The following is a 6,000-nucleotide window of genomic DNA, read 5'->3' as shown; positions in this document are numbered from 1 at the left end:
TAACCATCTCGGATATCTCTCAACTTTTCTTCAACATTACTATGTAGCATTGAGTGTTACTAAAAATGAAAAGTTGAGTTTGAAAATAAAAGATCAAAAAGCATCTTCAATGCATCGAAAAATTCGAACTCGAATTTTATGTTCGAGTCTAAATATGAGTCTAAGGTTCCCTAATGCACACTCATTTCAAGTATCCGACGAAGTTGAGACCCAAAACTAAGTTTCAATATGAGATTTGAGTTCAAGTTGGAGCCCATGCCAACAAGGAAAATTGTTATTCAACCAAGAAAATGAGATTTGAGTCCAATCATTTCCAATAAACATAACCAAATTTTTTATAAATCAAATATGAATTTTGAGTCCAATGTTTTCTCATGCACATACTCAAGTTTTAAGATTTGAGTCTTTGCATTCGAGATGCTCTAATAATTATGAAAATTAAATCTAACAACTAAAACACATGTAATGTTGAGTACTACGTACATAAAAAAAAAAAAAACACATGTAACATTGAGTGCTACGTACGTAGCATTGAAGTCAACCATGTACTCTTACAAAATCGCACATTACCCCGTATACTCTATTATGTCTCACTTTACTCAATGTATTCATCTTTCATTGGCGAGACAAAGGCTCTTTGGACTTTCAAACCCATTTTCACATTTAGAAATATATGAAATAGCAAAAACAACCATGGAATAGAGCAAAACCAAAACCTCGCCAACATTACCCCAAGTTCACTCCATGACTATCCTAAATGGCTCAACCTCTCAAAGATTGACAATTTGTCATTAAAACTCACAATTCATTTGACCTATCTCCATTATCATTGCTGAAAAAACCAGAGAGTTATTGACATATCAGCGGAATTAATGTCTCTCTTAACTTAGTTGACAAAATGGGATTGAGAGAGACACAAATGATGAATACATGAGGTATAGTAAGATAAACAAGAGTATAGGAGGTAAGAATAAAACAAACAAAAAAAGTTGCTATTAGATCTTCTTAATCGTTGAAATCTAATAGTAAAAAACCATGGATTAAGATTCTCTCCGGATGTCACACTCCAGAGTTTACAGACCCAATAATCTGAACCGTTCAAAAACTGCAAAGTGGAGCTGGAATCCCTATCAAAAGGTGGTTCTGAATTGACTCTGGCTCAAGAGTGGCTTTGTGCCCTAAAATAGCACCCCATTATAGCCCATGTGTTCCACCACCTTTCACCATTCGATTTCATCATGTGCACAGAGACCAAACAACACCTCTAGTTTACGTGGTTGGAGTTGGATAAGCAACAAGTAGAAAGTAACACATGGCATATGTGGCTTTTGAGCTACATGGAACCAATTTGTTAGGCTGCCCCCAACACATCAGCACTTTGAACCCATCGACTACACGCGACATGACAGTGCCAAGTTTCGTTAATTGCAAGGGCCAGCTGTGTTTTATGTTAAGTAGGTACTTAATATTCAATTAGAGAATGTGTTTTGGACAATGCAATGACCTAATCAGACCAGACAAACCAATATGATAAAGACTCTGCTTCACGATCATCGAAATAGAACCAGTGTGGAACTGGAGGGAAACTGTCATAGCTTAGTGATAGTTGGTTACCGGCCTAATCAATATCTTTGATGAGCAAGTTACATGATACAAGTTTTATTGGTTTCATTTTACACGTGTATTGTATCATTGACACGAAATATCACAATAATAGTGTACCTGTGTCGTGAAAGTCATTCTCCTTAAGTAGCGTCATTTATGGTATGTTACCCACCCATTTGGTGTGTGGTGCCTCCTAACCTGTGGGCTCAGGACTTGCTTAATTTGATTGAGTAGAAGATGATGAGGTCACAAACTCGACATTTCATCCATCGTAAAACGATTAATTTCATTACTCTCAATTCTCTACTTAGTTACAAGTATACAACACTTGGTATTTGATCATGATTGCAAGCAATAATCAATCTACTAACACGGAAAAAGAAATTTATGTTCTTGATTAATTAAGGCTGCAGATAGCTTACCATCTCTCATTTCTCCTATTGGTAGGCCTAGAAATTTTTTACACGACCCCTTAACCCAACTCGAAACAACACGAAATTAACAGATTTTCGGGTAGACACGTTAACGAATCGGGTCGTTATTGGGTAACCCGATAAGCACTTATTAAGATAACGGGTCAGTCCAGGTATATATGTGGGTAACCCATTACACGATAAGAAAATTTTAATTTGATAATTATATACCACTAAAAAAAATACTATAATTAACAGCAGTAGGATTTAATCTTGAAACAAACTGAAAGTTAAAAATTTAGAAAATTGATGAACAAAGATTTAATCTTGGTCATCCAATTTTTATCTTAGCCATAAATTAGACTCTCTCTCTCTCTCTCTCATTCTCGAAGGCTCAAATTGAAGCATCTGTTATCTCTATCTTGAACTAAACTCTCATCGCAGTCTAGAACCTCAACTCTGGCTAGCCACGACTCCACGACCACCCTCTCTAGTCTCCTACCACCACACCACTGTCACCACATACGACCTATTAATTCACCACCAGTCCATTTGCTACTTTTGTCTCCAATTCTCTCTCTGGATCAAGCAAATCTCGTTATGATATTTTTGTGGCAATGTTAAGCTATTCTGAAGTAATATTTATGTGGCTATGTGATATGTGCAAATTTAGAAAGAAAAAAAAAAATTCTTAACAGGCCATCATGACCTAACCTATTTTTGTGGCAATGTTAAGCTATTTTAACCATTAGGTAAAATGACCTAACCTGTTAAGAACCCGTTAAAATAATGGGTGTGACACGATACGACCCATCAAAATAACAAGTGTTACACGAAAACACTACAAACACGGCAAACACGACCCGTTTGCCAGACCTACATATCGAGGCACGTTCAAAGTGTCTAACCCGCATGAGGAGTCAATTCACCTATTTATGGGCCATGAGGAGTCAGTCTAGGCCTCAAACACTTTTCTAAGTCATCGGTACAAGTAGGGGTCAGTGGCAAGACCTGTCTACTCAAACATGCCCTTTATCTAGAGCAAGGCCGCATGTTCTCTACACAATAACGGAAAACAATCTACGCCAGTCAGTCTGGCGTGACATCCCACGTGTTCGAGTAAGTGCTGCTTTGATTGGACATAGCAGTTTAGTATCTAGTGGGAGTAACTGGTATAGCTAAGTTGTCGAAGTCAATATATTCATATTCATGCAGAATAAATAATATATATATATATATATATATATATTTCTAGACAATATATTCATGCAGAATTCAACAATAATTGAAACCAATATATCATTCTTACTAAATAAATAATCTCCAATTGCCATGAAATTATAATTCTATGAAAAAATAGAGCACGTCTGAAACACAGATATGGAAATACGCTTGTATTTGTGGATTAAAGTAATACGTTTTTTATTGCTAGAGAAAGTGAAAGGAAGTAATACACAAGTTTTTTTATTGCTAGAGAATTGTTTTAGTAGAAACTCCACTTAATCAATTGTAATATAGATACTATCATATGATGATGACTTTTCTTTTTAATCAATTTTTTTAATTATAAATTTACACATGTGATAGGAGGATCAAAATTTTGAGGTCCTATGCCGCTACACCTTTTGCACATCCCCAACGCCCCCTCTAATTGTATCTTTTCCCCAAAGAACCTATAAAAATTCTAAGAATAGGAACGTGTGGAAAAATTTACGTATGTAATGGAAAAATTCAAAACTCGCAAGAGCATTTTTTGAGCGTTTAATAAGACTCTCAATGACAGCACTAATTTGTGGTAGCAAAAATCCGTCATATTGAGTCTTGACGAATTTGTACCTACAAGACAATAATAAACATATGTGATCAAGGGCCAAAGCCTCACGTGCAAATAAGTAAGGGGGTTTCGTCAATGGAGCTTTGATGCCTAAGTCACTATCTCTGAAAAGATGAGTGTTTATGGCTTCTATGCGTAGCAAAAGCTTACGAAAATTTTGATGGAAATGAGCTATTTATAGGCACGTGGCGGCTTCCCATTGGCTAAGGTGATTCATCTGTGGGTTGGATGTGGAAAGAATTATTCCAAAATATTAAGTAGAAGATAATATCTTAGGATGATGATGGTAGTATCCTTGATTGATTTTGATGAAGATTCCTTGCTTATTTGAGTTGATCTTCAATTAGAAGAAGATTAAAAGATGAGATTTATTAATTCTATCTTTAATGCCTTTGATTTGTCTTCCTTATCACGAACAGGAGAGCTTGGCAGTGTGGTAGTCTACTCTTGATGTTGAACTACACATGGGAATGTTCAATTTCCGATATACGTCAATGCTTAGAGCTAGGACTCGAATTCAACATTGGGCGAGGCTTCCTGAAGGGCTTATCTCGGATCTCGTGCAAAATGTTGTTGAGAGAAGTGGAAAAGCCTCATGATGGTTTCGGATTTTATCGTTCTTACCCATCATCTCAGGCGACGATTTCCTCCGCCTTGTCAAAGCACTCTGCCAAGGTTTTGGGCTTGTGGAGCTTCATGCTGAGCTCCAATTCTATGGGGAGTCATTTCTTTAAATTACGTAGTTTCAACACGTTTTATATTTACAACGTATAGTTTTTTAATAAGTAAATGGATGAAAACACCCTTAATGACTAAACAAGATTCTTCATGGTTTGCCACATTTAGATAGTATGTGTTGATATGAACACGTGAGCATAAGCGGAATCGAATTTGAAGATATAACGAAGATTTTACGAAGCTCGGAAGCCGAGGGCATTTTGATATTCTTACATTAATTTGGACATGTGAACTTCTGGCCTATAGGTGTGTGCCACGTCGGACCCCCATTTTTCTAGAATTCTTTCAACCCTCTATTTTCACTTCTCTTCCATCTCACTCAAACTCTCTTTCTCATCGAGACCATCACATCAATCATCCCTTCCTAGCGAGTTTACTAAAACGAAACCACCATCAAAACGTCATCCGAATGAACTTTATGGAACTTTATGGCATTTGTTCCATGAAAATTCATGCACAGACTCCATTTCAAGGACTTCATTAGAGCAGTTTCCCATCAATTTTAGATAGTTTCTAGCCATCTTTTGGACTCCAAACATGTATAATCTTGTTCTACTATTCTCTAGCTTCGTTTGTCAAATTTGGTTGAGAAACAAGTGAGTTGTAGCGATTTGAAAATCACCCAAAATTTCGCCAACTTTTAAGAAATCGTTTTGTTTTCCGACGAACTGGGTCGACCCATATTCGGCCCAACCTAGTTACATAATCAGATTGGAATATTCTGTGGCCCTTAGGGAATTATGTCATTGTTGACAGTTGACTTTTTTTTTTGTTTTGTTTCGCTTGGGATCCCTCTTAGACTAATTTCCACGTCCCGAATCCATTTTTAACATCTGTTTAGTGAAATTTTGATGTTTTAATATAGTTTCGGTATTGACCACCTAGTTAACCACCACTTAAAATTGTGATTGCCAGAGATAAGAAAATCCAATGTTGTTTAAGGACGTTACAGATCAAAAATCCAATGTGCAGATCTTCTAGATCAAGTTACGTGAGGTTGTGGAACCTACAGTTGCCAGTTGATTGAGGGTCAATGTGTTTCAAATTCTTCTAGAATGTCCTAGAAGACACGTACAAGCGAGAATTAAGTGTTTTATTGAAATAATTCTTAAACGAGGCGTGTGAATTGTTCTAGGCGATAAATGTACGTGGATCCTTTTTACAATCATCTCCTAGAACAATTCACATGTCTTTTTTTATAGTTCTTTTGATAAAAACATTTAATTCTCGCATGTACACGTCATCTAGGGACACTCTAGAAGAATTCAAAATGCGTTGACCAAAGTCAACGCTCGATCAACTAGCAACGGTAAGTTCCACAACCCCACGTAACTTGAAAGGAAAGATCCGCACATTGGATTTCTGATTCGTAACTTTCTAAAATCCTCATTATACTCCAAAAATAACATA

The sequence above is a fragment of the Pyrus communis genome, chromosome 3 (assembly GCF_041283825.1).
Source record: "Pyrus communis isolate YQ-2024b chromosome 3, ASM4128382v1, whole genome shotgun sequence".
Taxonomy (NCBI): domain Eukaryota; kingdom Viridiplantae; phylum Streptophyta; class Magnoliopsida; order Rosales; family Rosaceae; genus Pyrus; species Pyrus communis.
This window is presented reverse-complemented; position numbering follows the sequence as displayed.